The following is a 15,237-nucleotide window of genomic DNA, read 5'->3' on the forward strand; positions in this document are numbered from 1 at the left end:
ACTTCATTCTTGTCCATTTGAAATGAAAATATCAAGGCCATGATCAAATTGACATAAGGAATAAAACTGAAAATTGCGATAAGACACGATAATCTTCTAAATCTTGGTTTACTTCCTCTAGAAAAACATAGTATACAATTAGAAACTTTTTCAAGATGATCAACAGATAAGTTCTTCAGCTATTTTAAGCGAATCGCCTTTCCAAAGAACTTCAACAAATTATTTTTTTGTTAAAATAATCGATAGCTATAGTTTCCCACTTCTTGTTTTCACTGCTAAAAACCATTAAAAATCAAATATTTTGAGCTTAATTGAATAAAAATGGGGGATGGTATATTAGGCGCGCTCTCGATTAGGCAAAAGTTTTTTCTTCGAAATTAGGCAAAAACTTACCAATTAGAGCACCTGAAGGGACACTTCAAAGTTCATTCGACAACACGAAGTAGTCAAGTGTCCCTAGCATTAGTTTTCACACAAAAAAACGTTACAAAATGAAGTAGAAATTTAAAAGATACTGTCGAAAATAGTTTTTCATTTAGTTTTCAGAACATTCACGTTATCTCTCTGTGCTAACTTGAAATAGTTTTTTTTAAACTTATTTTATGCAACACATCAATAGATTCTTTTTTTATTAAAGTGGCAGTTTTTCTCATTATTAATAGTTCTACAACAGTTCTATAAAAATTAGATTAAAGCAATCATTACATTACTTCAACAAATTTTCTATTCATTATTTCTTACCGTAATTTTAGAATTGATTTGGAATTGAGCACCAGCGAATGAAGTAGGCGGACATAGCATGATGTAAAATGTTTGAAAATTTGTAAACTTTAGACGTAGGTTTTTACCACTTTTGCATGAAGAGACATATGTTAAGAACCTTTATATTGTCAGGCGGATTTTTGCTTTCAAATGGTGTGCACCTAATTTCCACAAAATCTTCGCTTAAAATATTCACCAATGACGCCAAAATTTCTTTTGCCTAATCCAGCTTTCGCCTAATATCGTACACCCCAATTTAATAACTTCAATTGTTTATGTTGTTGATCAGTTTTTTAGTTCAACGAAAAAAACAAAATCAAGGAAAGCTTCAATAATTTAGAATACTGAACTAGAAAATATTTTTAACAGGGAGGCACAATAAAAATCACTAATCAATTACCTTTGACAAAAGAACAAACTCGAAAGTGATTTAATTTAAAATACAATTTAATTTAATTTAAATGCTTTCTTTCAGGATCATCAGCAACGATGCTTTTTATTTTTTTTTGTGACAGAAGATAACAATCAAAAATTGTGTAACCAGCTAGTCGGAAAAAGATAAACTCGTCCCCAATGGCGGCTATGGTTTTTCCTTATTATGCTACGTATAATTCAAGCCTGTTGACCTGAAAATCTCAAATGTAAAAAAATCAGGAAAAAAGATGCAAATTGCAAAATTCTTGCTCTGGAAGATTTTATTCTTATTTATATACTTATCATGAGCATTGAAAAGAGGCAATTTCAATTTTGGTCCTATCAGGAACAAACTTGAACAATTGCATAGCTTCTCTGCAACATGCTTGCGAACAAACCATTGATGTTTGACATCATCCTGGTAGTGTCGAAAGCATAAAATTATGTTGTGTACTGAGCAGCATTGCTTTTTCTATTGCTCACCCTAAGTGCAATTTATTAACATAACAGGCTGAATTATAAATTAAATTGATCAAATATTTTAAGGTCCAGGGAACAATTAACGATATCAGTGGAAAAGCGAATGATAGTGATAAGCTGTTATCCGTCTCCTCAGAACACATGACAGACTTTTCGCTTGATTTTCTTGACAAAATTAGTGAATGGCGAATACAGTGGACGTAGTGCCAAAATAGTTATGATAGTATTAATCAATCCATAAGACTGTCTTAGAGTCTGAACTCCAGCTATTATAATAACGCCCTTCACAATCGATTTGTAGTCATCTGACGGATTAGAAATGGCAACATCCGGTTCGTAATAGCGGTTGAAGAGCATTCTGCAGATAAGATCAGGCAGAACAAGAGAAATCCATGTTGCCCACAGAACGACAAACAATATTGTCAGGACACGGTTTCTACGATTATTTGATTTCCGTTGAATAAGTTCTTTGATTGTCATTGTGTACAAAATGAGACATGTTAGGACGATTGGAATGAAGAACGCATATGCAGAATTGAAGTCGTCGAAAACAAATCCAATCACGGGCATTTGTTCCAAACAGAAGCCTCGACGAAACGGCTAGCGAAATACTTCTTTTCATGATTTAAAATATGGTTTCTACCTCAAAGCTAAAAACTAATTGCTGAACCCGAACATTATTGATTTACTTGAATAGCATTAAAAAGCTGTAAATGAGGGCGCCCACGAAAGTTGAGCTGTTTTAAATTTTAATATAAGAGCAGTTTTTTCGAGCAAAATTTATCAGAAAATCTATCGAACGAACCGAAGTGAATTAAATTATATAACTAAGACTAGTACGATTAGACAAGAACAATTTCTGCTATAAGGACCAAGCGGGGCCAAAAATTTGAAACAATGAATGCTTTTATTTAACTCCATAAAAGCATTCAAAAATAATTACTGTTGTAGTTACTAATTATCTATTTATATCCTATAAGGATTGATGAATGCAATTTTCACATGCGGTCAATACGCCGAGCATCACGCAATTAAATGGCTACATGGGACATTCAAAACCAAAATGCTTTTCAAACTGGCTTCCTCTTAATTAGAGAGATACCGACACCGCAAAAATTCTTTTAAAAAAACGAGAAAATCGCCCGAAACAAAATAAAATTGGTTCAGCTGCCTACATCAACAGTTGCCTGAGCGCAATTGAAAAATTAATTTTTTCATTTGACCAGCAAAGCTAGAAAAAAATTCTTAGATTTGGTCACTAAGAATAAGAAATATCAAGTGGGTAAGCAATAGGATCTTTTCCGTTTGTGCCCCCGTTTTCAACCAACCAGCACACGTGCTATAGAAACGAAATATATCAGTAATGGAATATGTAATACCCTCTGTAACCGAGGGGCACATAACATAATGGAAGGAGGGGGAGGGGGCTATAACGGAAAAAATCTACGTTCAATTAATCAATGAGTTGCCAAAATTTACAAAAAAAACCTTTACTATGCATGAAACATTGATTTCGATGAAATTGATGCATCCATATATTTTTTCCCGAGCTCTTCTGTCAAGTCTTGTCATAAAACGAAAATTGAAAAGACAATAGGCTGCACAAATACAAAAATTCTCTTACCAATTGTTTCTCAATAGAATTTTTGCAAATAAATTGCGAGGATAATCACCTTCAAGAAAATTGCGTATTCCTAAAACTGCCGTGTATTTAAGTACGTTTTAGATTCCAGAAATCGATATGTCATAACTTTATTGCAATTGTAAAGGGAAACTCCCATCAGATGCAACCGAAGATTCTTCGCACAATCGTTTACGAAATCTAAACACCGTCAAATATTCTAAGAGATAATTTCTGAAAATCGTTATTATCATCTGCGCAACTGGCGATCTTTTTAATTATCAAGTACAACTGAGAATATTTTATACTGGTATCGGTATCCTAAGCGCTTTAATCCAGCATATTCATTGAATGGTAACTCATTGATCAATAGACTGCTGTGAAATAAAACCCCGCAAATGAGTCGTTGAGCGAGTAGCAAGCCCGGAATAGCTATCGACAAAGAGATGATGACCGAGTAAAAGATAATTCGTCTTCGCACAGAGAGCAGCAGATAGGATTTGAGAGCATGACACACCAATATGTAGCGCTCGACAGACATGGCCAGCAAGATAAAACATTGGGGCAGAAACGAGAAATGCACAACGAATTGTTCCAGAAAAAAATAAACTGATTCGCAAGCAGAAATACTCAGATTAGATTTTAAAAAAAGAATTCTATTATCAATTTATTTATCAAACAAGCAGAAGTGAAAAACTTTATCCCCTTTTCCCGATAGACTTTCATTTGAAAATCGCAAGCCAAAACAAACCCGGTAGATGGCGGCGATTTATTCTTAAGACTTAAAACAATAGAAAATCAAGCAATTTTAATTGATTTTAGATAAATGAAGATAAATGGCTTATTCTAGTTTCTTACAGGAAAAAAAATCCGGGATTCGCTATCAAGCATTAGCAAATCAGGTTTAAGTGAAGGCATCTTGAACTGTGCATTGTGAGTTCAACGTTTGGCCATTTTTATTTTCTTTTGTGACTATGATAATTGCTTTAAATTGCTTTTGTTGAAAAATTAAACGCGACTTGAGTCAAATTCTTTGACCCCTTGGCGCGTGATCAAACGGGCGGAACAAAATTGAGAAGAACCGGAAAAAACAACGGTTTGGCAAATAATAGTCTTGCTAACCTCTCTCGGCTATGAATTACTGCTCTCACTTCGCACCATAAAAGGAAGGAATTGAAATCGATCATAACTTGATCGCAAAAACGCAAAAGAAGCTCATAGAGGGAATCTTCTATCACCAGAAGTGCTAAAAGAATGGCTAGAATCACTCGTCATCCGAAACAATTAAAAATTCAAAGCTCCAGATTTAATTTTACCCAAAATGAAGATAAAAATTCCAGAACTGAATGCGATATTTTTCGAGATCAGTTTTAAAACCTAAAACTGTTCTTGTCACGAGCAAAAACGGATCGCTAAAAATTTCGCCTCTAGAATCAAACACAAACAAAACCCACTAACTCCTGACACATAGGGCTTAAACGACTCGTGTAGAGCTAGCTTTGGTCAGAGCTAAATTAAGCGTCGTGTGTCTAGATCCACTGGGTAAGAGAGAAAATGAACAGAGTGCACCAAACCTCAAATCTCAAATGTCCGTCGTTCAATGAATTTAAGCCTCCTCAGCAGTTTCAGTATATTGAATATATGGATCCAACTAAATCTTTACTATAACAGCACTGTTTTGAAGCCCTCAAGCTTTACTAGTTGATCTCGTTAATTTCGTGGAACAATCAACTTATGTAGACATAAACATCAATCAGGCAAAAAAATTTACAAAACAAAAACAATCTGACATAAGTAGTTGCTGCAAATTTGCCCGAATGCAATTAAAAAACATACCCGGCAGATTGCCGGAAAATAGCCGCCGTTGATTCCAATAAGCATGATTGGGATTGAAAGAATAGAAGATAATGAAAAAAAAGATTTTTGTACAAAAACATTTTTAAGTCCGATTTATTTTGATGGCATTTCGTAGTTGAACATAACGTACTTTTGTTTCTTAGAGAGCGGCTACAGGGGCTACTATCAATACCAATAAGCATTAGAGATGGTGACTAAGACTTATAGGAACGACGTTCAAATAGCGGGCATCTAAAATTGGGCTTTATGGGTTTATCCCGTTTCTACTACTGACTTCAATTTTTTTACTGACTCTGTTCATTTTGAATTGCTTTGCTGAGCAACTACTGTTCAAAATCACTTTTAGCAGAATGAGAGAAGAGAGAAACTAGCCTAGAGAAGTCAAAAAGATATCACGCAAAATGTTGAAAAAGCGGCAAAATGAGGTAAAGCGAAACATTTTTTTATTCGACGAAGTAAAAAAACATAGCAGGACAAGTCCTGACGTACAATTCAAAGAATTTTCATTGATTAAACAGAAAAACTAGACCTAGAATGGACTATGAGTGAATTGAGAAAACCATTTCAAAAAAAAATCAGATCAAAAAATAAGAAAAAAAAACAAAAAAAAAATCAATGTCAAAATGCCGCATGTGAACAAAAAACCACTAGCGAGTAATGAAAATCTAATTCAAACAAAAAACTAGGCCTTAAATGAGCTGTGAATGGATTGGGAAAACCATTTAGAAAAAAATCCGATCCAAAAAATCGAAAAAACAGTAAAACTCAGAGTGAAATTGCCGCATGTGAACAAAAAACCACTACCGAGAAACCGAATTTTTGTTCAAACACCACTTTCGCACTCTACTTTAAAATTAGAGCGAAAAAAATTCACGCCGCAAAACCACTCGCTTTTTCGCTCCATTTCCTGTTTCGGCGTGACCAAAATCACCACTCCAATTTGACTTCAAAGATCATGAAAATGTGTGAACAGATCTTAAAAAAAAAAAAAGACAGCGCCCCAATACAATTCAAATTCTTTGAATTGTAAAAAAAATAGGAGCGCTATAATAGCCGGCTGAGAAGATGAGGGCGGCTATTAATCAAGCAATCAGGTCTAAAAACAAAAAGGCGAACTGTTACAATGATCGCAATCGCCTAAAGCAAACAATCTCAAAAACTTATTTTAATTCAATAAAAATTCTTTTTAAATTAAGCAGGTAAACACGCTCATTAATTCCGGAAAACATTCCTGTGGGGATAAGAATCAATTAATTTACAATATGTTAAGCTGGGAAATTAGGCACAAATATTCACTTTGGGCGCACAAAACCACCAAAATTATCAGATATTGGCAAAAGCATATGCGCGGCACCCAATCCTATAAAGATTCAAAAATCTCTTTAAAATGTCTAAAACGATGTTTAAATATGGTCAAGGCAAAACAGCTTACTAAATAACGAACAAGTTCAAAAAGAGGCTGAATTCCATTAATTCGATCAAAACCAGAAAAACCCTAATGAGATAGGAAATTCGGTCAATGAGCAAAATTTTTAAACCCACTTATCTCTGAGAAAACGGCTTAGAACAAAATATTCACGTTTTCCTCTTTCAAATTTGTTTTTCCTCACAGCATTTCCATTCGCCACCATTGACACAGATACAGAAGAAGAGATGAAAAATTGGCAGAATTTGTTTCTAAGTCTCAAAAAATGCTACATGGTGTGCAGTTTTAGATAGATTCTAAGACAACCCAGCAGATTGCCGGAATGTAGCCGCCATTGCTTCCCATGACACTGATTGAAATTGAAGGAACAGAAAAAGAATAATAAAACAAACACATTTTTAAATGCGAACCATTTTGATTGGATTATTCATACTCCTGTTTCGCAATGAGAGGGTCAGGGAACGCATAGAGATGTAGACTAAGACTAATAAGAGCAAAGTTCAAGTAACGCGCATCAAAAATTGAGCTTCATGGGTTTATCCCATTATTTTGATTTCAATACTGATTCTGTTTAATTTGGATCGGTTTAAAAGCTTTTAGAGCAGAATGGGTGAAGAACGAAACCAGCCAAAAGAAGTCAAAAACTTTCAAGCAAAGTGTCGAAAAAGCGACAAAATGAGATAAAGCGGATTAATATTTTATTCGACAAAGTAAAAAAACATAGCAGGACAAGTCCTGGCCTACCATTCAAAGAATTTTCATTGACTTAACAAAAAACTAGACCTAGAATGGACTATGAATGGATTAAGAAACTAATTTCTAAAATTAAAAAAATTGAAAAAACAGTGAACAAAAATGCAGCATGTGAACAAAAAAACCACTAGCTAGTAAGCGAATTTTAGTTCAAAGACTACTTTTAAAGTCGAGTAAAAAAATTATGCCGCAAAACCGCTCGCTTTCTTGATTAATTCTTGTTTCGGCGTGACCAAAATCACTACCCCAATTTGACTTCAAAAATCATGAAAATGTGTAAACAAATCTTAAAAAAAGACAGCGTCCCAATACTAATAGAATCCTTTGAATTGTAATAAAATTAAGAGCGCAATAACAGCCTGCTAAGAAAACGAATGCGGCTATTAATTATACTAAATTCAACTTGTATAGTGAAGTCCAGCTGGCAATCGACAACCTAGTGAGTATCGACAACCTAATGCACTGACTTTATGATCTGTTTTTATCGGTGAATCGTGTTTCTTTTGATTTTGATCTTTTGACAATGACCGCATTCACTAAATTTCTCAATTCAAACCTATACTTACTTCAGCTTCTAAACTGAAAGGTATTAAATTTAACACCAATATCAGCTAGCAATCGCTCTAATGAACTTTGATAACCTAGTGCACTACGACTTAATGACCGGGCTTTATCGTATTACCCTATTTCTATTGATTTTGCTCTTTTGACATTGACCGTATTCACTACACGGCGTAATTCAATGCGTGAAAGAATTTAGAATCCATTCAGTTGAAGCAGTGAGTGAGGTAAGTCAGAAGTCAAACGTGAAAATGGTGACTTATGTAAAATGAAAAACGTGATCAAAAGGTATAGCGAATTAAAAAAAGAAGAGCGCCTAAATAACAGCCGTTTGTGAGGCTGACGGACGGCGGCTATTAATGAGTGAAAGAATTTAAAATCCATTCAGTTGAAACAGTGAGTAAGTCAGGAGTCAATTGTGAAAGTAGTGATTTATGTAAAACAAAAAACGAACGAAAGGTAAAGCGAAATTTAAAAAGTGCCTACATAATAGCCATTGAGAGGCTGACGTCGGCTATTAAATACATTTGAACAAACGAAATCATTAAAAAAGAAGCCCTAACAATACCAATATTGTCACCAAAAATAGCCGTATGCTTAAATGATGCTGCTATTAAAAGTGAAAAAACAATCAGCTAACATCAGGCGAGTGGCTCTCAGACGACTGTCAATAGGCAGGCTTGAGTAGTCGATCGCTGCAGCGAAGTGAGCTCATGTTCACTGTGAAGAAAAGTGGCAGAGGAGTCCAATCAAACCACAAAATTATCTTTTACACCCCGAATTCATCCATACATCGTAGTTGTGGATGGGTGTTTGGAAAATGGGAGAAAGAGGGTGAGAAATTCAAAGCATTGCCCTCCACACCATAAATTTTGGTCCACTCAGCGGTTTCATTGAATCTATGAGACTAGTACGGCTCTTAGCGAACTGCTCAGCAACTTAAGGCACTCGGGCTTTATCAATTTATCTCGTTTCTCAAGAGAAAAATGCACTAAGTTTATTGGTCAGAATACAAAAACATCAGAAGTTAAATTGGTAGTCAAAAAAATCTTGAAAAACAACAGAAAAAACAGTGACCATTGCTCAGATTTAGTATTTAAGCTTCTCCAATTTATGTACCAAAATTTTGGAACTTCCCATTTCCATCCAATCTTTTCTATTGTAGAACTCTTCTATTCTCGTATCTATTCTCTGGACATTGAAGTACTTTTCTCTGGTTATTATTTCATTCAGATGCCATGGAACAGGTTTTCCTTCAGTGTCAATATTGTTGAAAAATGTCTGCGAGATAAATATTATTTAACTCATTCCGAACCTTAGGAAAAACGTTTTGTCTGATAGATAAGGTGGAATGGCTTTCGGAATGCGTTTGCCTATGTAAAATTAGGTTGTAAATTGTGTTTTTAGGCCTTTCTTTGACAACAGTGACAATACCTAGTCAGATATTTTAAATTTAATGAACTTTTATCCATGATCAAAAAAGCGATAATACCGAGGACAAAAATGAAGATGATCCCAGATAACGTACCCATTCCCCACAATTTTGAGCATTTAATTCTTCACAAAACATCTAGGATAACCGAACAACGTCGCACAAATCACCGACGAGTCGTTGGCTTTGGCAGTAGCCAGATTGTGCTTGGGGATCCTAGCATGGGGCGCTACCTGTTATTCTGTTTTTGAGGACCAAAAGTCAAATGGGTCAAAAGAAAAACAGGTCAAGCAAAAAATCGTATCAGAAGACCACAAGAATAATATAATTGCCACAAACTTTGCTTGAGAGCAATTAAAAATCCAAAATTTTCAAAACAGAGACCAAAAATCGATAAATCAAACATAGCCGGTAGATTGCCGGAAAACATCCGCCGTTGACACTCTTGACGCAATTTTTATCGAAACAGAAAAAAATGGAAATTGACAGACTTTTATCCAAGTTACAAAATGTTCTTATTTGATGTGCAGTTTCAATTACATTCAAAAACTATACTTAATTCAGCTTCTTAATTCAATACTTAATTCAACTGAAACATATTGATCTTATTACTGTCAGCTAGCAATCACTCTAAGGGACTTCAATAACCTAATGCACTATCATTTAATAACCGGTCATCAACGGTTTATCCCGTTTATTTTGATTTTGCTCTTTTGACTTTGACTGTATTCACGCTTCGTAATTCAATGCGTGAAAGATTTTTATATCCATTCAATTGATACAGTGAGTGAGGTAAGACACGAGTCAAAGGTGACAACCGTGAAGTATGTACAACGAAAAACGTGATCAAAAGGCAAACCGAATTTTAAAACATCCGGTAGAATACTGTAAACGACTCGAAGAGTCGTGCAATAAAATTACTAACCTAACCTTACATAAAATAAGAAACATCAAAGAAAAGAAAAAACGAAAAAAATTAATAGCCTAATGAAATTCGACATGGGAGGTAGGTGGGGTGGAAGGGGGTAGGTGGATGGTGTTTGCAGTCTGTTATGGGACGAAAGCTTTTCATAATGACCTTTTCACCTTGGATACTACCAGCAGTTCATAATTTCTACGTCTTAGTACCTAAGCCACCGTTAAAGTCCAATAATCGAAAACAGAAGTCGACGTTCTAAAACCGAAGTCAACGTTCAAAAATAAAAGTCAAAAGTTTGAGTCATGAAACAACCTGCGTCAGCAAAAAAAACATGTAGAATCTCAATACTCCTCTTAAAGTCATAAGGAGAGCGCCTAAATAATAGCTGTTGAGGCTGACGGCGAGTATTGAAAAATTGCAGAACGAAAGATCGTAGGATTAATAAAATCGCCAACGATATTTTAATTAGACTTCAACTTCAAAGCTCAAATTTCTTTAGTAATTATGTGGACATAATTACTAAAGAATGTTTATCCAATTCGTAGACATGATAGTAACTGAGACCTGATATGGAAGAAAACGTCAAGTTATCTTTGGGCTACACAGAAAACTATAAAACACTCAGAGAGGACAATTAACGGATCGAAACGGGATCACTGGACATTGCCCAGTCAGGAGATGTTAAAAATGCAAAAAAAAAACAAAATTCAGAATTTAAAAGCCAAAACAATTCAGAAGTTAAAAGCCAAAACAAATCAGAAGTTAAAAGCCAAAATTCTCAACAAAGTTAAAGGAATTTTCAACTTTTGACAAAAAATTTAACGCCTTTAGGAAACATCGGCCGCAGCATTTTTAAGCATTTGCTGCTCTCTACTGACACTGTTGCTCGCTAGTTTATTGTAAATAAATCTGAAAACACTTCTTATAAATAATTCACAAAAACATTACTGAGTATACCCTTATAAAGAAACTTTGACGTCATCTCCTCCATACGTTTTTCATAAGGATTTTGAAGGAGCCATTCAACAGGACATGTCACAAACGATTTCGGCACAGAGCTAAAAATGCAATCAAATAAACAGCACATTCCAACTACGGCATTTAGCTACAAAAATTGGAAAGCACAGGATTAAAACGTAGATGTTAGATTGCCGAAAAACAATCGCCAGTGACCCATTGATAGACCACTAAACTGGAAGATTCTGTTCTAAATTTGGTCTGCAATTTTAGTTCAGACAAACAAAAGCGAAAAATAAAAAATGTTGAAAAGTACGTTTACATTTGATCGGATTTGCCATTTATTTTTTCTCTTGCTTCCCAATGAAAAGATAACTAGACCTGGTCAGAAAGGCTAATTAAAACAAAGCTCCTGTAACGGGCATCTAAAACTGGACTTTATGTGTTCATCCCGTTGATAAATTTGATTTCATTTTTTGACATTGATTGTTTTCATTTTAGGTTACTTTGATCAGTTTTCAAAATACAGAATGGACGAAGAACACAACTAGATTGTTCTATTTGATTTCACCCCGATGCATTTAACCTCGCATATTTCAAACACAAACCACTCAACCCCTCTATCATTTCACCCCTCTATCAATTCATCCCACCAGTTAGCAGTCGAGATTGACGGCATGTTTTGTCATAATTAAGCGGATAACTTAATCTCACGTTCAGTGGTGATAGTTTCACATCACGTTCCACGGACCACTGAGGCATTGCCATGTCCCGCGACGCATGGCCAAGCGACTATTTTATAAATTTCATAGTCCTAATTATATAAAAGTAAAATCGGGATGAAATGATAGAGGGGCGAATAAATTGGGGTGAAAGGATAGGGGCTGAAATAAATAGGGGTGAAAAAGCTGTGCATCAACTAGATTTCACGGGTAATGTTGAAAAAAGCGACAAAAGTAGGTAAACCGAAAACTTATTTCACATAAGAAAACGGCCTGAATACACCGGAACCAAATTAAGTTTAACTTGAGTAAAACTCTAGTCAAATACTCACCAATTCAAATAAATTCATTAAGCCATTCAATTTGAAACAGCAAAAGAGGTGGAAAATAAAAAGGAAAACTTTGACAATTTGCACAAGCTGCGATTCCAAAAATCAGACAGTGATATATCTAGTCTTTGCTCCATTTTACCCTATTTAAACTCGGCACAAGTTGTGACGTCCCAACACTTGTTCTCCAGACCTTGTTCTCCAGACCTATATATGAGACAAACCACATTGGTTAAAACAAATTAAAGCTGAGGCAAACGAGCTTGAGTGCAATCGCTCTTATTTGTGCTCTTCAATTTTATACAAAATCAATTTGGGTGGGAGGGTGGTCATGCTAAGAAGCACCCTTCAAACCATGAATTTGTCTCCTTCAACAATTTCAGTGAATCGCATACTTAGAGCGCTAAGAGAACTGCTCAGCAACATAATGCCCGCAGGGCTTTACCAGTTTATCCCGACGAAAGGCTCAGACGAAAAATCGTCCAGGAAAAAATCGCAAAAGACCACAGACCAGTATAATTGCTACAAACTTCCTTTGAGAGCAGTGAATCAACATTACTCCTTTTTGTGTCGTAAAATAGGAGCGTAATATTAGCCGGCCGGCTTTTTAGATTACACGCCCATGGAAAAATCAAATGTGAAGTGATCCAATTTAAGGTCCAAATTTTGGGTAAAATTAAATAAATCGAATGAAAGGTCGAATTTTGAAGAGGAGCAAAAGCATAGAATTGATGCATTTTGGCTTTCGCCAATACCCAGGTGCAAACCATTTTGCCCCGAAATAAAATTTAAAAAAATTACAATGAAACTAGATTTGACTTACGTGTCGGTTACTGTTTTTGCCAGCATTTGAAAATCGCAGAACACAAGATATCCTTCTCGGAATTGGAAGAATCCATAAAATATGAAACTGGACAGACCGGATACCAGAACATCGAACGTAGTTTGGAGGATTACCAAAAAGAAGCCCATGGTGCGCGTTTCCGTTTGAACCAGAAGGACTATCAAGCAGTACGTATTCAATAAAAGAGTCAGTAATGCAATGATTCCCTATATATAGAAAACAGTTTCAATAAAGTGATTGCTTTCCGGACTTTTGTCCTGTCACCTGCAGACTCATATAGGCTGATTTTGAGCGGATGTAAATTTCGATATCATGAATAGAACAAATAAACTTAGTGTCAAAAATAAAACTGATGAAATAGCACAAAACTGATAATCATACAGTCTTCATTTCTCAAAAACTTATTAAGATAATCTCACTCAGCCATGGAACAATCCACATTTTAATATTAGAGACTAATTTACGAACGAAATCAGAACAAACTATAGAGTTGCAGAAAAAAGTTTTTCTGTTGAATATTTCAAACTAAACCTTGTTTTTGGAAGGTTATTTTTGTTCATCTAGGCGTGTCCTCAACTTTAAGAACAGCTATAATTTTTGAGTTGTTAGGCTGATTCTTAAGCTATTCATATTCATAAACAATTCAAAATGTTTTAAACATAGCCAGATAATTGCCGGAAAATAGCCGCCGTTGACCCCCATGAGGCACATTGAAATTGACAAAGAAAGAAATGATAGAAATTAACAGAATTTTTTTAAGAAGTGTCAAAAAAGTTCGAATTTGACGTGCAGTTTGTCATATTCCAAAATTATACTTAATCCAGCTTCTAAAGTGAAGTCTATTAAACTAAATACCAATGCCAGCTAGCTTAATGACAGGGCTTTAGCGGTTTATACCGTTTCATTAAATTTTGCGCTTTTGAGGAACATCACCGTATTCACTGCATTACGTTAATCAAAGAAAAAAAACCAAAATCCATTCAGTTGAAACAGGCATTGAGGTAAGTCAGAAGTCAAAAGTTAAATGTCTTGACGTATGTAAAACGAAAAAAGTGATCCAAAGAAAAAAACGTGCAGGATACGTCCTGAAACACAACTTAACGAAGTGAACGAAAAACTTAAAACTACTGCACCTGACCACCAGACTGATTCATCAATGCCAGACAAATTTAGTGGAACTGTTTTTTTCTGTTTGGCATTATAGTATCAAAAAAATTAAGCATTCAAAGCGCATATTTTATAATCAGGGTTATTGAATACCAAAATGCTCAAATGAAAACACAATAAAAATACAGAAGAGTTGGTAGAGCTTCTGGAGACAATATCTTCAAATACAAAACTAACCTCACAACTTACGCATAAACGCAACACCAAAATTTGCCGACCTGAGCGTAGAAAATGACAAAACACTCGCAAAAAAAATAAATTAAAATACAAAAACTACTGCGAATTTTTGTAATTCATCATACCTAAGTCTTCAAGAACAACTTTTTCCAACGAAAAATTACAGAATAACAGTATGAATTACAGACAAATTGCAGGCTAGCAGAAAACCGGCTGGGCATGAGAGACCAACAGAAGCAATAACGACTGAAGTTTTAAAACTTTGGAATATAAGCCAAGATAATAGAAGTTCGCAATCAAGTTTTTGTCGCTAATATCCTCAAAACTAAACTCACTGCAATACAATGTACACATTAACCCATGCACAAGCTATGAAAAAGCTTCATTTGATCCTAGTGAACAAAAAAACAAAAAACGTTGAATTTATCGAGAAAAACTTGCAAAATTCACTATAAAATTAGCTGTTTAAGTTTCCATTACCTAACATATAGCTCAAAAACAGACAAAAGAATAATATGTGGCCCAAAACCTAATTGAAATTTGCCCAACTTCAATTGACTCCCCATCTAACAAAAACTCAAAAACAAAAAAAACGTGAAAATTTGCACCATTTATTTGGGCCCAAAAATTTCAAATAATTGCCTTTTCACCTTGAAAAAGGAACGCCACAATTTCTTTGCGCAATTCTCTTGCAACAGACACCAATTACCTTGAACGAATTTGTGTCGGATGACTCACGCCGTAAAGTCGAGGCTATAGGTTCACTAAGGGTTATCAATTGATATTAATAGACCTTATGTAGACTACTAGTAAACT

The 15,237-nt window shown here is 35.0% G+C and overlaps 1 protein-coding gene across 1 annotated transcript in view; it reads right to left on the reverse strand.

The window, feature by feature from the left end:
- The window catches only part of LOC142347999 (neurofibromin-like), a 634,373-nt gene that overhangs the window by 197,044 nt on the left and 422,092 nt on the right, over positions 1-15,237 (reverse strand). The window lies entirely within an intron of this gene.

This window comes from Convolutriloba macropyga, chromosome 10 (assembly GCF_964194025.1).
Source record: "Convolutriloba macropyga chromosome 10, txConMacr16.3, whole genome shotgun sequence".
NCBI lineage: Eukaryota > Metazoa > Xenacoelomorpha > Acoela > Convolutidae > Convolutriloba > Convolutriloba macropyga.